At 52.2% G+C, this 27,578-nt stretch overlaps 1 protein-coding gene across 5 annotated transcripts in view; it reads right to left on the bottom strand.

Annotated features, from left to right (window-relative positions):
• Positions 1–27,578, bottom strand: part of ELMO1 (engulfment and cell motility 1) — a 472,430-nt gene that overhangs the window by 417,340 nt on the left and 27,512 nt on the right. Inside the window, exon 2 of one of the 5 annotated variants that reach the window (XM_045828136.1) lies at positions 17,531–17,617. The exons of the other annotated variants lie outside the window; for them this stretch is intronic. The gene's annotated coding sequence lies outside the window, so the exon portion shown is untranslated. The remainder of the gene's footprint in view (positions 1–17,530; positions 17,618–27,578) is intronic. 5 annotated transcript variants of the gene reach the window in all.

Genomic DNA, 27,578 nt, shown 5'->3' with positions numbered 1-27,578 from the left:
GAGAGCCAACCTCTCTTCCTGTCCCCACAGAGCAGACTCAGAAATCTGGCAGCTCTCTGGCCTCTTCCTCTAAGGGCACCCGTCCCATTCCTGAGAGCTCCACCCCCATGACCTACTGACCTCCCAAAGGCCCCGCCTCTAAACACCATCAACTGGGCAGGAAGTTTCCAACCTATAAATCTCGGGAGGACATAAGCATTCAGCCCTTAACACACATTGAATTACTTATTCTCAAAGAAGATTAATGATACAAATGCAAATAAAAAGTGCAAGTCCTTAGAAAAGATACCTGTATAAACAAGAGCGGGCAACATAATTCGAATGCCTAAAAACTGGAAATGTTCTATGTGTTGGTTTGCCAGAAAGACACGAAGTTCTAGATCTATTCAAAGCGCTGCCCGAGAGATCTGACTGCCATGAACAACTTCTCTCCCTCTGATCTGCGATGGAGCCGGCCCGCCAGGGCGGCCCACCCACGGAAGACACGCATCCAAGTGCAGGCTCGCGGAGCTGTTTGAACCCGAGAGCTTGTTCACATGACACGGCAGACAGTGTATTTGAAACCACACAGAATCGTGTGACAGAGCGGAAAAAGCACCCCTTGCTGTCTCCCAGTTCCTAGGGCTCGAAGTCGGAGGTCAAGGGGTCCACAGCAGACCCACGCTGCCCTGCAGGTGCTTTCGGAAGATCTGCTTCCGGGCCTCGTCCCACCTCACGGTCCCTCCTTGGCCAACCTATGTGTGGCACTGTGTGTGTGTGTGTGTGTGTGTGCGCGCCCGACTTTCCCTTTATCCAGTCCTACTGGATGAGGAGCCCACCCGACCCCACGACGACCTCACCTCCATCGACACATCTGCAAGAACTTGATTTCCAAATATGGTCCCATTCTCAGGTATCCGGTGGCTGAGACCCCAATGTAACTTTTTTTTTGTAGGGCACACAATGCTACCCATTCAGGCAGTTAGAGCCAGACTCTGAGGGAGCGCCCCCCAGCCATCCCGCTGTGGGATGCCACCCGTCCCACCCAATCACTGTCCTGGAGATTCACGATGTATATTTTAGGTTAAGAGCCCGGGAAAGCAGTCTGTTGCCTTTGCCTGCCCTGGCGTTCCCCAAAACCATCTGGCCATGGCACACACCCTGCCTGTTCCCCACCTGTGGAAGGCACTTTAGGAAACCCCTTCCGTGTCTCCGTGGAGAGGAACGAATACAGGAACCCCTCCCCCCCGCCCCGAGGGTGAAGTACCAGCACCCAGGTCTCGCACAGAGGTCGTGGGTCTCTCCTTGAGCAAAAACACCCACAGAAACCAAACACAAACAATAAATAATCGTGAATCACAACTGTGCACGGCGTTGTCATAAATGATCCTGACTTCTGTCCCACGGTCCATGTCGCCAACTTCACGTAAGACACACGATCCCAGATTCACGATGGCTCTGCTTCTGACTTTTTGACTTCACATTGGAGTAGAGATGCCATACACATTGATTAGAAACCGTCCTTCAAATTTGAATCTCGATCTTTTCTTCCTGGGCTGGCTGGAGGTGGGATGATCGTCTCCTGTGATGCTGGGCAGTGTGGGGCTGATGGGCGGACCCTGCGATCACGAGGGTCAACCACGGACGCCCTGCAGCCCGCGGTGTTGTCAGTGTTTTGTGGACAGTGTGTTCGAGTTTTCGCCTCCCACGGTGCCCATCTGTGTCGCCTGCTTCTGGGGAGAGGAAGAGGAAGGCGATGGCTCTTGAGCTGAAACTCAACAGAGTGACTCAACCATAGGCCAATGGAAGTCTTCCGGCCATGTCTCAGGCAGGCTTACCCAAACTGTGATGCTCAGTAGCTCAGGTATATTAAACCTATTTTCAAGTTAGGATATTTTCAATTTGCAATGGATTCATCAGGACTTCACCCTGTCATAAACCTGGGAGCAACTGTGCAATAATTGATATGCTACCAGATTTGACAGAACAACAGTTCACTCCAAAGAGAGGTTGAGTTTGGGGGGAAGGACTATTATAATCTGGGGCAGGACATATTGTAGCTGGGGAAACCAAATGTCACCTGGACTCCCCACTCACAGGGAGCTACTGCCTAACACGAAACAGAAGTCGGAGAAAGTAACCGTGTCCCTTTTTCATGCCCCTCCCCCATCAGAACGCCACAATCCATGCGTGAGACCGTCTCTTATTTTCAGAAGAGACCACACAAAATACAGCCACCACCTGCTCAACAGAAAACACACTCTGAATTGCAACAAAAACTCGGAAAGGGATACCTTTGGGTAGCACACAAAATAACCCAACACATACAGGGTGGCTTCTAAAAATGCAACCACATAACTGACGTGTTTTTGAAGCAGGCCCTGCTGGAACAGTTCCCTGAGCCCAGGGAACCACGGGCCATCCTGATGCTGAAAGGCTTAGGTTTTTCCAGTTCTTCTCCTTTGGGCAAACTGGACTTTCTTTCTGAAACTTTTAATTCAGGAGAGAAATTACAACGCCACACCAAAACAGTACTTTCCACAGCAGCAAATTAGAGAGTGCTAATGTGCGGGCGCAGCCCTGCCCTGTGATCTGTCCTTGTCGTTTTAATTTAGCACAAGCTAAACCTCGCCACTGCTTTTGTTTTTCCTTCCCCACACAGCAGAATTTCAGCCTTCACTCCGAGTTACAAAGAGTCCAAAATAAAACCAGCCCACATGAAGCAAAACTGCCACATAAGACCTTTCCTTCATGGGTGGAGAAAAAGGTTTCCAAAGTTCAGAAGGAAGATTTTTTTTTTAAGGCACAAACTGGTCTTGGTAATGTTTTTAAAAGTCTATTTTAAAACATCCAGAGCTTTTCCTACGTTGTGCTGACGTGTGTGTGGGCAGACACGTGTAATTCTTCCAACAGAAGCAATGGAGTTGTTACTGAAATCTGTCCAGCTCGATCCACTGCTAAAACGTCTCAGCCACGCCAGGGCCTCTGAGAGTCTCGGATTGTCAGGGTGGAAGAGACGTCTTCTCCCTGATGCTCTGTGGAGCTGTAACGGGCCAGAATGAGCGCTCGGGCTCAGGGGACGGACTAGCATGCAGACCCCCGACGCCCTGCTCCCACGGCAGGGAACCCGCCATCCTCCGACAGGAGGCTGACGGGAGGCACCCTGGAGCAGAAGGCTTCCACCTCTACCCTGAGTCTGCGTGGAGCACAATGTCCCCTCGCCCCTGAGACCCTTCACCAACGCTGCAGCACGTGCTGCCCTCATCAGGCAAGGGTGTTCTCTGGGACAGAAATGAGTCCTTGTGAACAGAAACAAAGTCCATGTTTTTCAAAAGCCTTGCAGGCAGGTCTCCCTCCCGGCCACCTTTCTCAGCTCTTAAAATTCCCAGCATGTTCCCAGCGTCATTGCCCAGGGAGCAAAGCCGTGAGTGTGTATCAACTGTGCTCTCGGCCTGCAGATCCCCTGGTCAGAAGTCAGGGCAACAAGGACCGGCGGTAGGAAGGCTGTCGCTGGGGCCAGTTGTAGAAGTGCGCCACCGACGTGGACATGGGGGCCCTTCTGAAACACCGGGGATCGTTGGAATTCAGGGCCAGTGCCCTCCCCTCCCCCATAAATCTGTGCTTTGCAGCTGTCGCTGGGAGTAAAAAGTCTGCCTCTTGCTGAGCAGGGACCGGAAGCCCCATCGCAGGGAGCGTGTCCTCACCCAGCTGTCAGAGCGTGCCACTTGCGTGGAAAGAGATTAGTTTCCCAGCGAGCCCGCAGCCTTGCCAGGGGCAAAGCTGGGGCAGAGCTGCAGAGGGCGGAGCCCTTCCCACCAACAGGAATCGGACTCACAGGCACAGCCTTGCAGGGCACCCCACGGGGCACAGTGCTGTCGCACCCTGCTATTTTTTTGTTTTTGTTTTTTCCTGAGACCCACAGGCAAGGAGACCCAGAGGCTGAAGGAAAGTGTAAGGTTCATGCCTTGGCTGGTGTGGCTCAGGTGGTCAGAGCACAGTCCCCTACACCAAAAGGCTACAAGTTTGGTTCCCGGTCAGGACACACACCTGGTTTGTGGGTTTGATTTCTGGTCAGGGCACGTGCCTGGGCTGCAGGTTCAGTCCCCGGTCAGGGTGCAGACAAGAGGCAACGGACCAATGTTTCCCTCTCGCATCGATGTTTCTCTCCTTCTCTCCCTCCATCCCTTCCTCGATCTCTAAAATCTATGAGCATGTCCTCAGGTAAGGATTTAAAAAGAAAGAAAAAGAAAATGAAGTAAAAGTTAGAGGTCCCTAAGTGGACTGCAGGCCCTGCTTTAGCCTAACAGGCCCCGAATAGCCAGCCTGTTGCAGGTGACTCTGGGCCTGACCCTTCCCACGGGTCCACAGAGCTTGACACACGTCACAGCCCCTGACCTTGCACACGCACCATGCACATGGCTCAGAGTAGTGCTAGAATCCGTGTGTGGCTGTGCGCTTTGTCTTGTTTGCAAACGGGAACCGTGAGTCTGTTCCTTGCGCCTTGCAGGCGCTCACCACACTCACCCCCCCCGCCCGCCAGGCTCTGGGTGCTGTCCCCCCGCCGCCCCCCGGGGCCAAGACCCACACGCCCTTCACAAGGTAGCACTTCTGGAGGAGAGGACAGGCTGCCTGCTGACCTCTGCCACGGAGCAAAGACGGCCAAGCCAGGGCCCCGCAGCTGACCTAGCGGCCATTCTGATGCTGCTTCGCCGTCCCCGACGGAACATGCTCACCAGTGTCCACAGTATAGAAACTCGGGCATTTGCATGACAGGTCTTCCCACGGTCCAGGCAAAGGAAGAAACAAACTGTGAAATTACACGAACTCGAGGGCAGAGTCTTAAAGTGGGACCAGCGTGGGCCAGTCCTTGTGCGCATGCCGCTTCCCTTGAAGCATACCAGGCACCCATGGCCCTCCTCCCTCATGGGAGCACCCACACCCTCTTGGTCCTCCAAGCCGACGAGCCAGCCACCCAGGACCCTGGCTTCTCTGCCACAGGCTGGCTGCAAGCCAGACTCCAGGGTGCCCGCACCTGCTCCGAAACAGGCTGGAGCACCGAAGAGTCTCAAGGTGTGGGCCGCCCCAGGAGCATCCAGCAGGGAACAAATGGCGTCCACACAAGGAGCCATTTGGGACCACAGGGTCCAGAGCTAAGTACCCCGGGGCCATGGTACACACGGCCACACCCGTGAGAGAAAGAGCAGCAAACCCTAAAGGCGACAGGCGGGATGTCACCCCCAGGGGAGCGCTACTCGGCTGCAGAAAGAATTGCGATCGCCACCCATACAACAGCCTGCCCCCCGACTTGGCCACGCAGGGAAGGAACACCTGGCTCAAAGCAGGGGGCGCTGGGTTCCCACGAGGGGAAACACCCGTTCTGACTGACCCCCTGAAAGAGAGCCGGCCACCTGGGGACGTTACAGAGCTCTAGAGATAACGAGAAAGACCTAGAGGGCGACATTAAAAAAATAAAATAAAAAGGCTTTCCTTCCTTTTACAGAGCTCCAGCCTTGAAAAAAAAAATAAACAGAAAGAGGGAAGCTGCTACTCTGCTGTGCAGTCTCTCTCTCTCTCACCCCATTCCCATGGGGCCTCTAAGGGACCCCAATACGGCGGCGGTACATGGCCTTGAGAGGGAACAGTGGAGGCCCACCCACAAGGAGTCGACCCAGAACCACAGACACGCAGAGACGGTCGCGAGTCCACACCCTGACCGAGGCTACGACTGCCCTCTCCAAAGAAAGAACACAGCAGGCAGAGGCAGAGAGGTAGCCAGCCAGGAAGCAGATGAGCACTGGAGCCCGGACAAGCCCCACCCCCAACCCACCCTCGGGGTCCGGTGGCCCAGTGGGAGGCCCCCGTGCAGGGCGGAGGGACTGGGCTGCTGCCCAGGGTGCCTCTGGACCCTCTGCCCACTGTGTTTACTAGGTCATCTGATGGCCGCCCAGCTTCCCTTGAAGTTACCTGCAGGGGGGGAAACCTGCTTACGCATCTCACAGTAAACCATCCAACCGGCACCTGCCCCCTCCTCCCGCTTCCCCACCTCTGCACCCCCGATCCTGCTCAAGGAGGACCCGGGCTGCGCTCCTGCACAATCCCATCCGCACATAATACGGAGCGAACCACATCTGTTCAGGACAACCATCCACAGTCAGCTTTGTTTATTGACTTTTTTCTTGAAAAAAATTTATTTTGAAGCACTCTCAAATTTATGCAAGACCATTGCAACAACAGGACAAAGAACCTTTCTTTCTTTCTGAACCACTTGGGAATTGCTGGCCACCCTGAAGCCCCCTCACTCTGCAGCCAGCACTTCCCACAACCACGAGAGCCCCCTCCCATCACCACAACGCAGCCGGGAAAACCAGGACCTCAGCACGAACACATGCGACATTGGCTCCTCGGGCCCCATGCCAAGTTCGCCAGCGTCCCCATAATGTACTCTGTGGCCACAGGCTCAAGTTCAGAATCGCACACAGCTTTCCGTTGGCACGTCTCCTTAGTCTTGTCTACTTCCTCAGCCTTCCGTGATTCTTCTGACCTTGACAGTGGTTACGATCACAGGCTGTGTACTTTGTGTGAAGTCCCTTAATCTGGCCTCTTCTTGACGCTTCCTCTGGTCAGAGTCAGGTCGTGAATTTGGGGCAGGAGAGTCACAGAAAGGTGAGGCGTCTTCCTTTTCCTTGCACGTTCCAGCCACCGCGTGATTCTAACTTGTCCCTTGGGCAGTAACGCTCATTTTTACCCCAGCTTGAGTGTGTGCTGTGTGTGCATGTGTGTGCACATCAAAGTCCCACACTCCCTGAACAGCGGCCTGCCCATCCCAAGCACAGGCCGAGTGCAGGAGGGCCTCCTGGACATGTCTCGGTTTGTGTCTCCCCTGCTCTCTGTCACCAGAGGGAACTGCAGTGACAGTGATAGTGGCTGATTTACACAGACACGTTTGCCGAAAAGGGGTAACTCGGAAAAAAGGAAACGAGGGCGCAGACACACTTTTGAGGGTAAATAACCATACCCTGGGTTCCCCTAGTACAATTCTTTCTTAGCTCAATAGAAGCAAGTTGCATTCACTCTTTTGTACAAGAAAGGTCCCATTTCATTCATTCATTCATTCATTCAAGCCACACACACTTGTGGGGAGCCTCTCTCTGTCCGGCGGAGGGACACCCCTGCCCTGAAGGACAGCACGGGCTCACACAGAAGTGTTACAAATAAGCAGCCACGGTGCAGCGTGGAGATGCTCGCCCCGGTGCAGGTGGGGAAGGAAGCAGCCCAGCACAGGTATGGCTGGCTCGGCACAGCCGGGCACGTTCCACCCGAAAGCAGGCGTAAACCGATCCCATGTCCGACTGAGCCAAGGCGAGCTCCAGGGAAGGGGAAGCTGGAGGACAAGGTGGTTGGGGACTGGGTCAGAGAGGCCTTGGCCTGCTCAGAAGTCCGTCCTCCCTTCAGCTGCGGGAGCCACTAAAGGGGGCCGATGCAGCTACATGGCAAGATGATTGTTTTATTTGTACAACAATCCAAGAGGCCCTCCTGCAGAGGGGGAGAAGGGGAAACAGGAGGAAAGCCAGGTGCCCAGGACACACGTGAGCAGCCAGCGCCCTCACCTTCCCAACCGGAGGCTGACGATGGTTCATCCAGGGCAGCAGCAGTGTGGAGGAAACGGGGACCGGACGCCACAGAAACCCAGGACACGGGACCCCTGGGATTTTGCCGGCGTGGCGTGAGTAGAGGAAGGAGAGGGATCAGAAGGGCCCAGAGGGCTTCTGGGTCAAGTGATAGGGGCGGGGGTGCCTTTAATCCCGACGCAGAACACAGCAGCAGCAGGCATTGCTAGCTCAGCGTTTCCAGGCACAAAAGCAGCTTCCCAGCCTTGTCAACTTGGGATTCCAGTGAATTACACTCAAGCTGGTCAGGAGACTGTTTCAGGGACAGAGTTCGCTGTTACAGATGGACAGCACAGCGTGCTGAGTTGCAGCCCTCATATTTTAATTACAATCGAGTTTCTAACAGGACCCGCCGAAGGGATGATTGTGGGCAAGGCTGGGAGTGGTTTCAGGGCACGAGAGAGATGTTTAAAGACCTGCTGGTCCTTGCCTCTCTTCCTGCCGCCTCGCACTGCGGTGCCCCTCACCAGCCCCAGTAATTTCGGAGCGGAGGGAGCCTACTGTTGACTTAATTTCCTAGCAGACCCCTCACGTACTTACTTTTAAGTAAAGTGAATTATAATAATTTTTTTCTCAAGAACTTGATGAGATCCTTGGAACCAAAAACTAAAAACACACTACAGTGTTTAAAAAAAAAAAACAAACCAAAAGCTGAGCGTAGGAAGCACACATGTGCACAGGGAGAGATGAGGGCTCCGTGTCTGCCCCGGATCGAGAGGCGGACGGTTCTTCATCACGCCCCGTGTCTTGCTGTTTCGTGTCGTGGACGTAACACAAACACCTCTGCTACTTCCGATCCAAACCACTTCTCTGCATTCGCCCGAGAAGCAAACAGGCAGGTCTGAGGGAGGAGGTGGGGATGTCCGAGTAAAGCCCATCCAGCGAGTAAAAACAATTGGACAGACACTTCGCACACATTCGTTTTGCTCGACAGGGAGCAAAAACACGGCAGTCCCACAGCTCCTTTGCAGGCTATCTCGGCCTACTTTCCTTCCCTCGTCCTCCCTTTGATTTCTCTGTATTCTTCTGTGCACTGACCACCGTACCGAGCCAGCTTCGGTCACACTCTGCCCTCGCTCTCCTTGGGTGAGAAGCACGGGGGTTTCCAGGGAAACACAGCCGAGTGCAATCAGTACCTTGACTCATAGAAACCTGGGCTCATTTGGTGCCTCCGCATTACAGTCTGCCCGCCCTGTTCTGGGTCCCTTGAACACGGCTGGGCCTCTGTTTTTTCCTGAGTACGTGCAGCCAATGATAAGCTTGCCTAAGAGATCGTGAAGATCCAATTGCACAAAGCATGTGACAAAGATCCTCTCCCTGACCAAACTCCAGTCAAGCCTTCTGAGTCCCTCTGCTCCACTGGGCCTGACCTGGGTTTCCCACCTCCGTCCTTGCAAAGTCCAACTGGGACAGGAATCCCGCCAAGTCAGATTAGAGAGAACCACCGCCCTGCATATCTGATCAGCCTCCGGAGAGGCAGCTGACCAAATTCCTAGGCCCTCCATCCCCCGGGACACATGTGATCGGCCTGTCCTGCTTTGCACAAGAATCCTGCTCGGTCAGTTTAGCAGGAATCCCCCACGCCTGATGGTTCCTCTCAGGAACCTCCCACCCACACACCTGCACTCTGCTCCTTGACTACTGTTACATTTGGAGACCAGCCCAGTTCGATACGGAGGCCCCGTGGCCCGATCACAATGGTTCCTTAGCAACCCCTGGTTCTAGTTTTAACCACTGTCCAGTGCCGGTTTTTCTCTGACACAGGTGAGAGCCTCAGACAGTGCTCCTAGTATAAAGCCATTTTCAAAAAGTTAAAAACATGACCCTCATACAAACATAAAATTAATACACGAATAAGCAGTACAATTGTATGTAGCTCAGCAGGAAAACCAAGAAGAAGGATTGCTTCAGAGGCTTACAGCGGTGGTGGGGGCAGATTCATGGACAGCCACGGAAAGGCAGAAAGCTGGAATAAGACGGCTGACATGGCTGTAAACCCGGTGAACACCCCGCGGAACATCCAAAATCATAAATTTGGGGTTGTCTTGTCTAATAGGCAAGGATCGTTTGCATTGTACCATTTTCTACACTATTCATCTACCCTTATAGACTTGCAAAATACAGTAATCAACAGGAAATAGTAAATCAAAAGTAAGCCAAAAAGGCACATTGACCTAGACAACTTGGTGAGATCCTTAGCACAAAAAGCTAAAAATACCCTACAGTATTTTTAAAAAGCCAAGCTTAGGAAGTACACATTTATACTAGACAATTAGATAGCCCTTGAGTGAGAAACAAGAACCAACATGACTTAGAAGGGATACGTGGTCATCCTCTTGCCTATTTCCAAATTTTAGCTGGAGATATATATATGTGTGTGTGTATATATATTTTTTTCTTTATACTAGAGTATCATAGGTGTTTAATAAATGTTGACCAAAAACTAATTATTTTGATATATGAATTCCTGTAGGACTCAAGCAAAGGAGTAACAAGAGGAAAATTCATAGCATCAAATGCTTTCATTGAACAAGAAAAGAGTGGAAAGCAATGACTGCACCACGTCCTCATTCATTGGCCTAAATCTGATGGCTGAACCCCAAGAACGTGAGAATGGTGTAGATGAAAGATAGAAATTTTTATTACAAAAAAAACGAACTGGCTAGAAATACAAACTTAGCCATAGTCTGAAACTCTAATAGGGTAGAAGGCCTGCAAAATGTGTAACCCACTGAACTTTACTTAACTTACTTATATAGTACGACAAGAAATAACATAAGACCCAAGAGAAACTCAAAACACTTTTTTGCGGCCTGCCATCACCACACACTTTCTTAATTTCACTTCTTCTTCATCTTTGTGTCCCTTTGAATAATAATACTTACAATCCCTCATGCTCAAAATAGGGAATTTCTGCTATCAAAGGCTGAGGAAGTTGAAAGAAGGTTCAAGCTCCTCTTTGAACCAACATGTGGGGAAAGTGCAAGGTGAGAGGAACGGCCACACAGGGCAGCCCCGTTCGGTGGCATGGCCTCCACAGGGTCACGGACAGCACGTCTACCAGCACCAGGGTGGGTCCCTCGGGCCCCCTGGCCAGTCATCCCCCCCAGGGAGCCCCCATAACCTCTTTGAGCCTCAGTTTCCTTGTGCAGTGAGCTCACATCCATACCAACAGCACAGACCCTGACACACAGCAGACACTGATAAATTGGTTCCGCCTTTGTCTGCCCCGGGGTCATCTTTTTAAAAAGTACACAGACATGAAAAGCATGTATTTGCATGTGTTCTCAGTCACCCAGATATTAAGGTTAATATTGTTTACCTCCTCATTTTTCCTTCCGATCTCTAGTAGTTTAAAGTTGCTCTCACATGAGAACTCGCTCAACCCATCTATTCAATTTAATGTAAGTCTTCCACCCATCATCCTGTGCTCTTTTTCTGAATCTCTTTTCACTGCTTAAGTAATAGGATAAGGAAACCCAGGTAGGAACCCCAAACGGTCTCACTTCACCAGCCTTCTTCATCTTCCTGCTTTGTTTGCCTTATTTCATTTACCTCCTGACACACGATCCCTGGACACTTGAGACAAAAGAAAACTTTTGTAGGTAAGGAAGCCGAAGGGCAAAAGTATCCTCCCTGGGGAAATGACCACGGGAGAAGGATCAGGAGACAGCACAGGCTCTGTAATATGGCAGCTAATGCCACATGACATCTCAGCTTCAGTTTCACCGGTAAATCCCTCTTGGAAAATCAAAAAAAAAAAAAAAGGATGACCTTAACTAGGGCTTTGCAATGCCTCTCCTAGACTCAGTCCCCCAAGAGACCTGACGAACAGGTCTGTACTCTGTGCGGGAGACCGCCCTCACCTCCTCCCACCCCCAAAAGCATACCGAGATGTTCCTCAAGGGTCCCTATTCCTGGCTCCTCCCTAGAAACACCAGCCTCAGCTGAAGGACCTGACCTCCTAAGAGGACCATCCTCACCTCCCTGGTTGGAACACGCCAACCAGGGAGGTGTTCCAACCGGGGAGGTGAGGATGTTACACTGAGTTATACCAGATTACTAGAGGAAGCCCGTCCACACCCAGTGCCATGAGGTGAGGGCTAAACCTTCGTGGGACAGGGAACCGCCTGCTCCACCCCAACAGGCCAGCCACTGGCCCGACACCTGCCCTGCCACCTGCCCTGACACCCGCGTCGGGAAACCACATTCTGCCACTTGGCTGGGCAAGAACCCTCAGTCTCGAGCTGGGTTTGTGTCCTCCCGTCCAGAACCACCTCGAGCCCAGAGGCACGTCCATTGCGGGGTCTGGCTGCTCCCTGGTCTGTCCTGTCTCTCAGATCCTCAGCCCCGCCCCGCCCCGCCCCGGCAGGACAACGAGGGCTGGAAGCCCTGCCCTCACTCAGCCCACTGGACACACACTCTGGGGAGAGGATCGGGGAGGAGGGGAACGATTCTCTCCGAAGACTTGGGAAGGGAGACGTCAAGCAATTTTGCCGCATGTTGATCTCACATTTATGTAGATTTTCAGCCAGTGAGTTCTTGCTGGAGGGTGCACCCGTCCTCACCAGGGCCCTGCCCCACTCTCGGGAAGCCTGGTGGACAGCTACCCTGTTCCCGCACATCCAGCCCCAGGGCCAGCCCGAGGCAGGCAGCGAGGGGAAACCCGAGTACCTGACTCTGAGCCCCCTGAACTCTATCTTTCTCCTCCAGTAGACTACCACTCACCACCCTCCTGGACGACACGCGGCCCCACCCTCTGTAGCAGGACGCCGCTGAGTGCCGCTGTGCTGGGGTGGCTGTAAGCTCGCAGAGGCCACATTACATGGAGTCACTTGTGGCACCACGCCTCCAATGGCGGGAACAGATTTGTACGTGTCCTTGAGGGACCCGTTCCCTCGACCCTTCACAGCACTCAGTTCGCCGTAACGCCAAAGCGGGAAGAAGAGACGGTAACCGCCACGCCGTGTGCTGGCAAACTCTTTTTCCCCTGGAGCCGTTCGTGGTGAGGATTAAACATTTTTAAATACACAAATTATATGGCACAATCCAAGCTGTTCTCCAAAATTGGATCATTCCCTTTTGCTTGTGTTTACGCTCAAGGTGCCGATTCACTGGAGAGAGGCAGAGCAGCAGCTGGCGTAGTGGGAAGCCGGTCGGTCTTCCGGGGAGGCTCTGGCTCCGGCTCCGGCTCGGCCCCTCCCTAGCTAGTTCCTAGGGCCCAGGTCTGGAACTTCACTGTCTCCCACTGCAGAATGGGACGGCACCTACTTGGGAGGGAGTTAAGTGCTGGAAATAAGATGCCACGGCCTGGCTGGTGTGGCTCAGTGGATTGAGTACTGGCCAGCAAATCAAAGGGTCACCGGTTCGATTCCCAGCCTAGGGCACGTGCCTGGGTTGCGGGCCAGGTCCCCGGTGTGGGGCGCATGAGAGGCAACCACACATTGATGTTTCTCTCCCTCTTCCTCCCTCCCTCCCCCTCTCTTAAAAAAAAAAAATGATACTTGCGGACCTAGTGCATCAGACAGCACGTGCTCCCTGAGAACTAAGACCCTGTGCCTGTCACACAGCAGGGCCCCTTTATTTAAATACCATCCAGTTAGACCTGAAGGGCAGCAGGCAGCCCAGGGCCAGGGGACACCCTCAGCTGCCATCAGCATCTGCATGACGTCCGGGGACCACAGCGAGCGAGCCATGTGGGCTGTGAAGCCACTGGAGTTACTGCAACACCAGGACAGAAACAACTACTCCGTGTCAGCGTCACCCGGCAGCACGGTCACCCGGCAGCGGAGCCACCCAGTCACCCCGAGAGAGCATGGACCTCGCTTTGTTTGGGTTTTTGTTTTGTTTGTTTTGTTTTTAAATGTCTTTTTCTCTTCCCCCAAAATCATGAAATCCCTTCGGGGCGTCAATGCTAGTTGGGAGGGAAACACGTGGACTGGAATGCAGGTTTAAAGCCCGCAGCATTTCCCAGCACAAGGGGAAGAACGACATCGAATACGCCACGCCCACCCAAAGAGGCCCCACGTTTCACACGAAGCTGGGAGGGCGTCCAAAGCGGGCAGAGGAGCAGACCTATCATCCTTCTCGGTTACTCCCGGCCCTCTGACTATATAGCATTGGCGACGACCGAGAGGGATCCGAGTTTTCGTGTTTTAGGGGGACCACTCAGGATGCTTGCTGACGGGCTCCTTCCCTTCCGCCCCCTCCGACCACCTGCTCGTCCAGGAAGAAGTGAGGCTCACTCACGCCACTTTACAAGCAGCCACGTCCTCCTCCTCCGGGACAGAAAATGAAACCGATGTCCTCCCTACGTGTGCGTGACATGCGCACCTGCTACAGCTCTCAAAGCCAAAAACCCAAAGGGTGCTGTGAAGCACAAAACAATAGCCTTCTCTCTCCCTAGCCAAAGAGTCCGACTCTTAGCATCGACAGAGACCCCTGCCGTCCTCTGACCCCGGGGGCAGTCACCCTTACCTGAAGGGCAGAAGGCTCATCCATGGGAAACCCTCACCCGGGAGGAAGCCAGAGGTGGGCCTGTCCAGGGAGAAGTGGGGGCCACTCACTGTCCCTGCAGGGACCCCTAGGCCTCATCTTCAGAAACTTGGGGCTGGGGGACTGAACAGCCCAGGCTTCCTATCACAGACGAATAAGGACATTTATCCAAAAATTGGCAGGGAGCTCCTGCAACAGTCCCCTGGATGAGTGGGCAAGGCCTGGTCCAACAGAGCGACTATATGACCCATCAGAGGCCAAAAAGACATCCGAGGAAATCAGCTATACGTCACTTTTCTGATGAAAGGGGTGAAGTGAGAGGCGACCTGATGGTGGTTTCCCCTTTCTCCTTTTTTCCTACTGGGCCTGTGAGAGCATGATGTCCGGTGCCACAGCAGCCACCTTGAGACTATGAAGAATGAGCAAAAGACGAAAGGCTAACATACTGACTTCCTATGGAGCAGAAGAAGGGAAAAGACCTTATGTCCTTAATGATATCTTGAGCTACTTAATGAATCTGAGGCCTGACTCGGACTTCTGGTTAAGTAAAGAATCAACGTAAATGTCCTCAGAGTAAAGACCTTGTTGGTCTTCTTTCGTGATACCCTACTAAACAAAAAACACTTGTCTAGGGATTTCAGAATCGGTGCATATTTTTGCACACATTATCTCTCAGCTGTGTTCTTCAAGTCACAGGGAAAGGCAAAAAGCAAGGAGGAACAGTTCGGCCACCTTGGGAGACAACGTGCCACTTTCTTGTAAAGCGCAACATCCAGCAGTACCATACGGTCCAGCAATTGTGCCAGAGCCACCCAGGCTTGAAGTAACCGGGATGAGTCTTTAACTTAGGTGCACATTTCTAAGTGGCGGAAGCCAGTCTGAAAAGGCGACAGGCCATTTGATTCCAACTATACAACATTCTGGAAAAGGCAAAACCATAAAACCAGGAAAAAGATAGGAAGACGAGTGGTCGCCAGGGCTTTGGTGGCTGAAGGTGACAAGCAGGGGCAGCCGAGGGGAGGGACTTTTAGGGCAGCAAAGCTATTCTGTGTGATACTTATAGTGGTGGATGTCTGACAATGTTCACGCGTCAAAACCCTCTACAACACAAAGAGTGAACCTTAACATAAACTGTGGACATCAACGAATACCTCAACATAAACTGTGGACATCAATGAGTAATAATGTATCAGTATCAGTTCATTCATTCGTTCAAGCGCACCACACACTAATGCAAGATGATGACAATAGGGAAAACTGCAGAAGCCGTCCTAAAAGGTAAAATCTATTAGTAGAGAAAAATAAGAAAAAGGAAAGAGGGGATGAGGCAGGGAAAGAATCCCTATAATGGTAATGGTTTTCTTCTCAAGTCAGTCCAGAAACTACCCCAATGGGATGAGTTCAAGGGGAGGTTTGAAGCTGTCCCTTCCAAAAACCACCCCGCCCTGCTCCCACCAAGCGCGGCCTCTGCACTTGACCTCCACTCCACCCCACATGCGGCAGGCCTCTCCTGTGCTCGCCATGTGCTCTCCAGCTGGGGGACCACGATTCCCACGGGAGCTCCCGGCTCCTGGCTCCTCCTTGCCCTCTTACCGCCACTCCCTCCGCTTTCTAGGGTGTCCCTAGGACTCACGGGTTATTCCCGCCTCTGGTAACGACATCTCTGGGAAACGAAGTATCCTACAGATGCTTGTCCACCTGAATGGAAGTAACCACCCAGCAAATAATAACCCCCCTGGCATTCGGGTGGCTCCCTTCTGTGAGGGTTCTCTTGTATCCCAGACACAGTTCAGCCACCTCCCCGCCCCCCACCGTGTGCAGGGCGCAGAAGGGGAGCCAGTGCACAGGTGCCACTTCGCTGCGGAAATGTAGCAACGCTTCTGACTTCAGCAGGAACAGGAGGAGGTACCACGCTCCAGCCCCCAAAGCTTCCTGGGTATTTTTCCCCACAGTTTTCTTTGGGATCTGGAAGGTTGACTTAAAAATATTCATCTAAATAGACTGAGGTTGTAGCCGGGTAACTGTTATTTGATGGGGGTAGGGGGAAGATAATCTAGTTTAAAAATCAGCCATTGCTTGGCTCAAATCTCTTCTTTTTTTTTTCCTTTTTTATTTTTTCTGAATAAATGCAAACGGGCACATGATCAGGAGTCCTCACTGAAAGTGTGGACTTTGTGAAATTGGCTGGAAAAAGGCATTCACTGAGCAAACATTCCCTGGAGAGAAGTCACTGGGGCCAGACCAATGAAGCCTTGGTAATGGGGGCCCCCAGCTGGGGGACTGAGATGCCTGTGTTAAAAGGTATAATTTGGGGGGATAATGGGATTCCATCTGAACGAATCATTCCCACAAGTAGGGCAGGGGTGTTTTTAAAACATGCAGACCAAACAGCAAGGATGAGTAACAAGGAATAGGCCCCCCAGAACGGTCCGGCGTTCTCACTACTCCCAACCTTTGCACGTGCTTCTCCCTCGTCTGGAGAGACCTCCCCGCCCCACCCTGCCCCACCCCCTGCCCCAGCCTCATCCCACTTCCCTGCATCATTCAGAATGCGGCCAGAATGTTCCTGCTTTGGAGAAACTTGCGGATTCCCCAAAGTGACTGTTCAGTTCTTCCTCCCGGCCCCACGGGGCCTGGCGCCTCCCCTTCTGCAATAACGGGCTTGCACGCCTTGGCCTCCCCTGCTCCCCCGAGGCCCGGCCTCCCTCTTCCCCTCCCTGCGGCTCCAGCGCAAGGCGGCACGTCACCCGCGGATGCCGACTCAAAACACGCATCACAAAGGAAATGGACCCGCAAATGGACTTTGTGGCATCTGGCGTGTGGCAGCTTTTAAAAGCCTATAAACAGAGTCTCTTTCGGCAAGAAATATTTTTTTTCAGCTGGACAAAATATGAACGTGCACTGTGGGCATCATTTGGCATAAAAATAAGCTCGCCGTGTTTGACTGTGGAAAGCTTGCTTGTCTGCCCTTACTCCTCCACATCAAAAAGTCAAACGAAAACATGTCCACGTTGCTCTGACTGACACCAGTATCTGCGAAGACCGGACTTGCCCAGAATTGCAAATGCTACCCTCGGAGGCAATGGGCTCCTTCCTCTCATGTCTTCAGCACGCGTACGGCAGCTAAACCCGAGTGTGCACAGAGCACTGAAAGCACGCTTGGCATGCTTACGGGGACTCAGGATGCTGAGCTCGTTAGTGGGAATGCCGCTGTCAGGGAGACAGTCTTGTTAGTGTGGAGGCGGTGGCCGTGCCCACTGGCTGGACCTCATCCAGTCGAGGAGACCGCGTGGCCTCAGGGACCCTGCACAGGGCTGCTCTGCCCCAGTGGGTCACCTCTGCTGCTCCTAACAGCGGGCCTCCCGGAGGCTGGCCTCGAGAGCACTCACCTCAGAAGCCGGGGTCAAAATTCACTGGGGAACCCGTCCTAACGGGGACGACGTCCACACTTCCCTTATCAGCAAGTCCGAGGTTCACTGCGGCCACAGACAGAAGCAGAAAATCAGGAGAGAGAAAAAACCTGGCCTTCAGGGGACTTTTAAGCCACTTCTAGGACTTTGCCTTTCGTGCATTACATCTGAGGGTCCCTTCTGTCATCCGGGCAACCCCTTGAGGGTCCTCAGCCATCCAGGCCCTGTGCCAGCTATGGTCAGTTCGGTACACAGCCCTCCTCCTGGGGTGGTTGGTGCGGGGTTGGGAACACAAGGCAGAAATCTGTGCTATCAGAGTCTTTTCTTTTTTTCTCTGTTTATCCATTCCCCACCCTCACCGCAGACGTGAAAGGCTTCCACTTGATTTCCCCCTGAATTCCACATGACCCACCAATGAGACGGAAAATATTCTTAGTAGACAAAAGAAAAAAGTAATCAAGAAGTTTAAAAAAGATTTTAGTCTTTTTTTCATCTTTAAAATATACATATTGACTAGAAGGCCCCCAAGGTCCGTCCGGGTTTACAGCTGGATGACGCGAGGGTCATCAGGAAAATGCACACTAGAGCAGCAGTGAGATGCTGCGTTCACCCCTCAGCCGGGCAAAGATGACAATCCCACAATATCAGCACCAGGACGAGCATGAAACAGGATGATGCGCGCTGCCGACTGCAGCGCCAACTCACGTGGCCTGTTTGGAGAACAAACTGGTAAAGTTGAATACATCTGTGGGGCGTCATTCAGTGTCTAAGATAATCACATACGTGTTTATGTTCAGGGTGACATGGATAAGAACAGTCATGGAGGAATAATTTTTTATGACAAAATTGGAAACACACATGTCCATAAGTAAATCTAGAAAACGTGACACTGGCCAAAGGTGACCCAACACACAGCAGTTAAAAGGACTGACTGTCTTTCCGTACACGGCTGAATCTCCAGAACGTGATATGATCGGCGTGTGTGTGTGTGTGTGTGTGTGTGTGTATAAAATGCACGTACATGTAAAATCGGTGGTTCTCAAACCAAGGGGACTCCCCTCCCCTGCTCCTTATTTGGCAATGTCTGGAGACTTTTTTAATAATTATTTTATTGTTGTTCAATTACAGTTGTCTGCATTTGCCCCCACCATCTCCCCCACCCCAGCCAAACCCACCTCCCTCCCTCGCTTCCACCCTCCCCCTTGGTTTTGTCCCTGTGTCCTTTATAGTAGTTCCTGAAAGCCCTTCTCCCGCACTGTCCCCTCCCCCATCCCCTCTGGAGACCTTTTTTGACATAATCTTGGCCGTGGGAGCCACTGAAAGGTAGTGAGCATTCATTCACAGATATGCAGCTGACATCCTGCAATGCAGAGAATAGCCCCCAACCAAAAAACACAAAACAGTTATCTGGCCTCAAATGTCAATAGCACTGAGGTTGACCAACCCTGCTCCAGAATCACGGAACAGAGTTGTTTTTACATTTTAATTACTGAACTATGTGTCCTGGCACAAATTCAACCTTCCAGGCGTGCATAAAAACCTCTTCAGTGACTGCTGGCTAGAGTTCGGGTGCTGCAAATTGGTCTTTACCCTGAAAAGTTATTTGTAAATTAAGTTTTGGTAAACTGAATCAAGTTTTAAATGAACTAAAGTAGGGACTTGTTAATGGACCTCCTGTGAAGGTTTTTATCACATGATAACTCCAGCCTGAGTTTTCTGCCGCCCGAAGGCCCGGGGACACTATTTCGGGGCCCACTGGCACGGCACAGGCACCGAAGGTGAGCCTGCCCCCACTGCCGGACGTGTCCTCGCTTTGTTTCAGCTCACGCGACGGCATCTTCCCGTTGCCCATTCAAAACCTTGTGGCGCATTCTGCAAACATCTTCACACCTAACTTCCAAGAAAAAAAGGCTCTTGTTCTAAAAGACCCATGAAGATATGTGAGCTCATCCCAACTAACCCAAGACTAGATCCATTAGTACGAAACGTCAAAAGAAATATGAATCAGTCACTCAATCACCCTCCCGCTGTACTGATGCAGAGACAAAACTGGATCGATTAAGTCCGGGCAGAGGGGACTTCAGGTCGTGACCTCACTTTGTACGAATGCTGACGTCTAGGAGCTATCTTCTCAATGAGTGACAATCATGACGAGAGCTATCGTTAGTGAGGCAGTAGTTTTGTGCTGGTTTATACACATCCTTTCACTGAACCCTCTCGGCCACTTCACACGGCAAGTGTCCTGGTTACTTACTGCTGGGTAACGAACCATCTCAAAGCTCAGCGGGTTCAAACATGAACCGTCATGGATTTGGCTCACGGAACGACAATTCGGCAGGGCTGCGCGGGCCTGGTTGCTCTGGGCTCCAGAGTCAGCCAGGGCAGCTCCCCCTGGGCTTGCTACCAGGTCCTCGCTGAGGATGCCTTAGCCATGTGGCTGGCAGCGGGGGTCTCAGCCAGGCCCACGGGCCGGGGGCCGGGATCCTTCCCACTCAGGCAACTTCTGCACGAGGAGCTGGGGCTCCCTCACAGCACAGCGGCTGGGTGCAAGCACCACACCACAGAGCAAGATGAAGTGCATGCACAGAATGTTTCACGATCTGACTGTGCAAGATACACAGCACCACTCCTGCCATGCTTTGTAGGTCAAGGTGGTCCCAACATTCCACTCAAGGTCAAAGAGAAGAGACATAAACCTGACCACGAGAGGAATGCCCCAGTGACACTGTGTAAGGAACAAGTGGGATAAAAGATACTGGTTTAGCCATCTTAAGAAAATACCATTTTGGTGGCGAAGCTGAATTTCGGACAGTGAATTAACGCCCCTCCGCCCCAAAGTCACACAGCCACCAAGTCCTGGAACAAGACCCGCACCCAGACACATCTGACTTCCCAGGGCAGAGCCCGCAACCACACTGCACCGCTCTGCTTCCCGCAGCCTCTGCAATTCCCGGTCCGATGCCTGCAGCTCCAAAGGGCTTATTTCATGCCGTTGACATGGAAGGAAACCTGAACTTCACAACTACAGCAGTTCAGTGGCTGACCCAAAGGCAGCTCTCTAAACTTCTGCTGAATGAGATGTGTGTTTCTTGCCTGTAGTAATCTATAAACTCCCTGAAAGAAAGGATGGACTTTAGTAAAGTCTGGTTATCTACATAAAAGTTGATGCGGTTCCTTGTACACAGTAGGAGTTCGATAAGTGCTTGTTGGAAACGTACCTACTTGTTTACCTGTCCATCTCCACGGCTCTCCACCAGACCATGAACAACTAAAAGGCAGGGAGAGCGGACCACATGCCTGATTCGGTCACCTCCATGCCCGGTGCCCACCCCAACACACACACAGCCGTGCATGGTGGGCCCTCAGTAAATGTTAGCATGAATGAATGAATGAATGAATGGCACACAGGAATGAAAACAGAGTAAACAATACTCCAGGTTTATAATAATCAATCACTTTTTTCATCCCCACAAGAGAAAACGAAGACAGTTAGAGAACTGAGACTTCATCCCTGGGCCTGCTGGCCTAGCCACAGACCAAGGCCACCTGACACATTTTGGTAGAGAAATAAAAAGCGGTGGGTTGCACGTTGGGAGAGAACCAGATAAGCTGCAAAGGAGGAGAACAGGAGCGAAAAGATTCCTAGCTGAAGGAAAGGAAGATGCTATGGAGAAGCCACCTACTCCGACACGGCTTGGCCCCTCCCTACTTGGACATTGGGGTCGGTGCAGAATGGGTGTGGGGAGGAGGAAGGGACTTGGTGTCTACGGATGCCACTCCACGCCAGGCACCCTGGCACCCAGAGCTGGGGCTCGCTCTCCCACGCCCCCATTTTCATCATAAAACCTGAAGCAGCTGGAACAGGAAGCAGAAACAAGAAGTAGCTAGGCATTCTACTGGCTCCTAGAAAACCTTTTGAAGAAATAATTATGGAGATGTAGTGACTCATTCTGAGATCTTACCAATAATCTAAATGGGAACCCCCACAGGTATTAAAAGGCACTGCTGACGGATGAATTCAAAGAACGATAATCTCCTTCCATACGCACATCTTTGTGAAAGCAAGTCTCCTTTCTTTCATTCACCGGGCAGCCCTGGGTTCCTTCCAGGCTTCCCCACCCACAGCGCCACCTCCTCCTTTCAGACGGCACCCCCGCAGCCAGCTGCGTCCGCTCTCCCTTCCAGGAACCAGTGGGCAGAGAGGACTGCAGCAGTACAAGTGGGAAGCGACACCGGAGGGAAATTAGTATCTCCATGCTTTCCACCCTCCACATTCTTTCAATAAAACTTAATTGTGCTGGCTCTTGCCTTTTCAGCGTGCTCGAGAGGAGTGGTGTGCTTGGCTTTTCCCATTTCTCTATTGTCTGAAAGGGTCTCTTTTCACGCACACAGTATTTCTGTGGGGGGAGAGACCTTGGCAGCTTACTGTTATGTTGAGAAAACTCACATGCGTATGACAAATAAGCTTCTTTTCCCTTCTCTGGCTCATAAAAATTGCCGCCCCCCCCCCACCCCCGGTTTGTCTGGTAATTATCGAAAAGACTCAGGCGAAAAGCGCGCCGGGTCTCCGTTTCTCAGAACTGTGCCGCCAGCCCAGCAGTGAGACAGTGCTGGTCACAGAGAATGGAGGCTCACGTCTGTCACTGCCGTGGCCGTGACTTCACGCTTCAGCACCAAGTGGAGCGCATCTACCTAACGTGTGCTCCACAGGGCACACTTCCGTGCAAATTCCGGTTCCTCCTCACTCTCAGTCCACGCCTCCACCCACAAAGCGGTTCAAGTGAAGCAACACTAACAAACCATCATTCTGTGCAGCGGCTCGACTGAGTGTTTAAGACACAGAAATGAACTCTGATGATTAGAATACCTTTTACAAAGCAATTCTAAATCCCTGGATAGGAGCGAGTCCTTCAAAAGAACAAACCGAATTCCTAAAGAACATCCAAGGGGAACTGGACACAGAGCTCTGTCCCCAGTTGTGCAGGGGCTGTCCCAGGAGCTGTGGGAGGTGGGGCTGGGCCCCCACCACCTGCCCTCACCTGAGCTACCTCTACTTTAATATCTTCTGTAGTATGTTTCTGCAACAAGATACCCTTTGAATAGACTGCCAATTTTTATTTTAAATAACTAGTTTAGCAGGTGAAAACCCACTTAAGACATTATTCATATCGCAGTTTACCAACCAAAACAGGTTAGCATGTCGACTAATATTGGCAAACACCGCGGAGAAACAACTAAAGAAAAGCCATCACAAAGCAGCTATTCTTTTGGCTTCGGTCACAATGTTTTTTCCGAGAACAGTGCAGGTGCGAAAATACGTGTGCCACTCGTTGACACCCCCGCCCCGCAGACCGGCCTCTTCAACACAAAGGAGGTTTGGGAAATGACACTGTGTGGTCGCCACGTTCAGATCAGAAAAAAAGACACAGCTGCCACGTGACCGCTTCCATCTCCAACTTCTGTCCTGGGGGAGGCCAGCCGGCATGGCAAAGGGCAGGCACCCACTTCCTCGCCACGTGAATGAGCCACTGCGGAGCAGCCTTCATCCCCCGCTACCCCAGGGCCTTCCCATAATGGCAGCCCCTGCCGCCGACCTCTGACGACGACTCCGGGAGGGAGGGATAAGCCCAGCCAGAACCACCCAGCCGAGCTGCTCCCGGATTCCCGACCCCCCACCCCCTCCCCCGGAAGCGATGCAAGATAACGAAGGCTTGTCCTTGCGCCACCCAGGTCCGGAGTAACTTGTTCCACAACCATACGTCGCCAGTACAAGAAGGACTGCGACCAATTACTTTCCTTTTTTCTAAATGCTTCACAACATGTGGGTTCCGGCCTAACTGGATTATGTACCCTTCCCCCACTCTTCCCCTGTCTGAAGTCCCCATTCTGCAGTGCCCCCCACACCCCCACGTGACTCCTCACCTCCCCAGACTCCAGTGCCCCTGCCAGCCCCTCAGACTGTCCCCACTGCCCTCCCCACTCCGTCCTTCGGAGGAGTCCCCCCGTGCCTGCCCCTCCACCCCGAGCACACGGGAACACCAGGAAGGCTGTGTTTCCGAAGGACGCCTGGATCCCTCTAGAACCCACGGAAAACACCTTGGGCGCAGCAGGCAGGCAGGCGGTCGATACACTGAACGACAGAGGAAAATACCAGCTGGTGCGACATGGCCAAAAAGGGTGACCATGCGTGGGTTCAAGCTGCCGAAAGCATTTTTCACTTCTCGGAGGGAATCCCCGCGGCCAAAAACGAGCATCTGTAGGACATACCAACGGACAGCCCCTCCTTCTCCACTTCTGGCTGTCTCAAGCTCCAGCCTGTCATCCAGTAAACCGCCCTTGAGCGTTTTGCTGAGAGCTGATGGAAAACCTGCAAGCAGCAACGTGCAAGGGTTAAGAGAAGTCAACGTAGATGCACTGGGAGAGTGTCGCATCCAAACAGGAAGTGTAAATAGGAACCCCGGAGCAATGAACGGGTCTGTCATTAGGACACTCGTGTTGCTAAGAAAATGTTACACGTTTTCGTCAATGAGCTGCCAGCAGTAGTGTCTGATCAGGCCTGTGAGACTGCTCTATGGGAAACTGAAACGTGCAGAACAGCCCCTCTGAGCATCCTGCTGGAAACTGTTCTGTGCTGAGAGGTAAGTATAGAAAACATCAACGTTACATGTGGAGTATCCACTCTTGCCCGGTTCCCTGGCCACGGTGGATGGCCTCCCAGGCATGCATGTGTCCACTCACTCTTCCTAAAAATGATCGGACTCCTGCTCCAGCCTTCCTTCCTGGACCACCACCCGGCTTACTTGCCCCGGGAGTGTGTCCCCTGCCGAGCTCCAAAATGCAACTCTGGCAGAGAAATAAAAGTGAAAGGAAACCAAACCCTACTCGACCCAGGGAGTAGCTGAATCCAACTAATGAATTCCACGGCTCACTATCCCTCTGACCCTTTCACCTCGATAAGCTTGTATGGCTGAGGCCAATCGGCTCTCTGTCTCCCGTCACTTTCCATCACAGTCATCCTCGCCACGATACTGGAAACATCTAACCCAGCACAGCCTGGGCCCATTACAAGCTACCTCGCGTGCCAGACGACATAAGAACAAGCGAACAATTGCCAGGCACGTTCCACAAACACTTCATACTCCCCTTTTATTTCCCTCATGCAATTGCAATGCACGCAGTATAGATTGAAGTCCTTGAGAAATTCCTGAAAGTAAAAAAAAAAAAAGATATATTTGACCTTTTAAATCAGATAGCTAAGCTGATTTGACCTGGGCATTATTTATCACACAAAACCAAGTCACATCCTGAGCTCTTAAACACAGTCTCCAGGCCACGGTTTCCATCTGGATAACAACTGAGTCAACTGTCAAGGTCATCTGTGCAGGAAGCCTGTGGACTTCCAAAGTCCATGCTAATTGCCCCTGCAACCCAGAGCCCCACTGGGATCTCTCTCACTGCTGTCAGCTCCTGCCTGTGCCAAGGAGCGCGATGTCAGCCTGAACGAAACAGATCATGCACAGGGAATCAATCCACTGACCTAAAATGTTCCTTAAATGGAAAGGCAGAAGATTTTCAAATCGCTCACAGGTTCCAGAATGCACCTACAGTTCTCGCCTCCAACGCAAAGATCTGCCAGGATCTATCTACAATGTCGAGAGTGTAGGCTGGTGGAGCCAGGGACCCCACTCAGAATATTTGGGTTCAAACCCTGTCTCTGCCACTTACAAACGTGTAACCTCGGCCAGTGTGCCTGCGATTCTCATGAGAAAAAGTGAATTCTAACAGACACTACTTAAGAGTCTACTACTGATACACAAATTAAATAATAATAATCTATCTAAACCAGTCAATACAGTGCCTGGCACATAGTAAATATGCAATAATGTTTCTTGGCTGTGGTTGCAATAATTAACACCAAAAAGGAAAATAATTTGAATACAAAAAAGATACACGACAAGGTTTGTCTTCCAAAAGATATCGCAGAGCCTCACGGGAAAAGAAACATGAATTACAGTAATAATGATAATTCTCAGTATAAAGTCAATGGATCCCACTTCAACATTAAGTCTTGATTACTTGCTTTGGGAAAAAGGAAGAGTGGAGTATAATAAAAATAAACAGCATCTCGACACACCATTAACCACATAGCGACAGCACCTCTTCAACACAGCCTAGAACAAAATTTGCAGAACAACAATAGACCCACATACAAATTCAGTCCCAAGTACACTCCGCAATGAGATCTACACTCTTTCTATCAAGGTGCATTTCAGAGGAATGCCGCCAGCCGGGCGTGCGGACTCAAGCCCGTGCCTTCAGGCTGGCAATGAACTTATCACGGAAATGAGTGAAGCAACGGCAAAGCACCCCTCTGTCGGCCACCAGCCCAAAGCGAGCTGGATTCCTCAGGCCTTCGACTGCAGCACCTCCTTCCTGAGTCGGACGTGCTCCCCACGGTGAGGCTGATGACACGGGCTTCACGAAGAGGAGGCAGGGAGGGGAAGGGCATTTCGACTTGCAGGCACTCTGAGATGTGCCCTGGTGGGCACTAGAATAAAGAGATAGGGTCTGTGGGGCTATGGACGATGATGTTTAGAACTTCGGAATCCCATTGCCATTGAATAATTCAGCCAGCGGGATAGGGTTCATGGTTCACGGTTCACACCGTGTCCATGCCGCTCCCCAACCTCAGGGAGCTCTAGGAGAGACCTGAGGCCCCCAACCCCCAGCGGCCCTGGCCTTGCTCCTCCCCCTCCCCAACACCAGCAATCTGGCATCCAGCTCGCACACCACCCTGAGTTGTGCCTCTGGAGTCAGTGGTGCATGTGTCTTACAGGACGGCCCCAAAAGGACAGGCCCACCTGCTCCGTCCAGCTCGGAGCTCAGGCCTCGATCCTCACAGCAGTGTCCGGCCCACGGGCCGCATGCGGCCCAGGACGGCAATGAATGCGGCCCAACACAAAATCGTAAATTTACTTAAAACCTTTTTTTTTTTTGGCTCATCACTTTTTGTTAGTATTTGTGTATTTCATATATGTCCCAAAACAAGTTTTCTTCTTCCAGGGCGGCCCAGAGACGCCCAAAGGTTGGACATCCCTGCCCGGAACCTGCCCAAGGCAGTTACTTCCCACTCACTTTAAACTGGGGCAAGGGAAACGAAAGAAGAAAACGAACAAAGGGGATTACAACAAAGTAAAAAGTTTTTGCTCAGCAAAGGAAACCATCACCACCGCTATCCAAGACTGTCAGGTCATTCATTGGATGTAATCGAATCAAGATGAGGTCACTAGAGTGAATGCCCCTCCCCTACGACCAGTGTCCTGATAAGAACAGGGCAATGCCCCGCAAAGCCAGAGACTCGGGGAGAAGCAGGACGTGTGAAGGCGGAGGCAGAGAGTGGGCTTCTGCTGCACCGGCCGAGGGAAGCCCGGAGCGGCCAGACGCTGGAAGGACCGAGGAAGGAAACTCCCCCGGAGACTTCCCAGGGGGGCGGGCCTGCCCACACCTTGACCTTGCACCCCTGGCATGCCGACTGCGAGGGAAGGGATGTCTGTTGTCGTCAGCCACCCGGGCCAGGGCAGTTTGTCGGGGCAGCCCCGCAGCCTCACACAGCGGCGGGGCTCTCGCTCAGGCCCCCGATCCCTCCCACACTCGCCACTCCACTTGCCTACTAGAGAAGAGAAGGAAAACGCCCACTCCACATCCACTCCAGACTTGAGACCATCGCAGGCAGAAAGGACAACACATTCTGAACTGCCTTGAATAGTATTTTTTTTTTTAAATAGAAGTTGAAATAGGAGTCTTCTACCCCTAAGTAAAGATCATCAGCATAAGTCAGCCCCGATTCCCCAACCTCCAGCACCCCCAGCAGCCTGCAGGCAGCTGTTCTCCGCGCGGTTAGCAACTGAAAAGCAGGTTGTCTTTTCAAAGGGTGGTGTCTGGTGGCCTGGCCCAGTTCAGTGTGACGAGGTGAGTAAGGCCCACAGGAGACTAGAACTGGATCTGCCCGGGCCCCAGGGGCACGCGA

Source organism: Phyllostomus hastatus, unplaced genomic scaffold (assembly GCF_019186645.2).
Source record: "Phyllostomus hastatus isolate PE091 unplaced genomic scaffold, TTU_PhHast_1.1 phas_scaffold_78, whole genome shotgun sequence".
Lineage (NCBI taxonomy): Eukaryota > Metazoa > Chordata > Mammalia > Chiroptera > Phyllostomidae > Phyllostomus > Phyllostomus hastatus.
The sequence above is the reverse complement of the archived record's forward strand: the minus strand, read 5'-3'. Positions and strand labels throughout refer to the sequence as shown.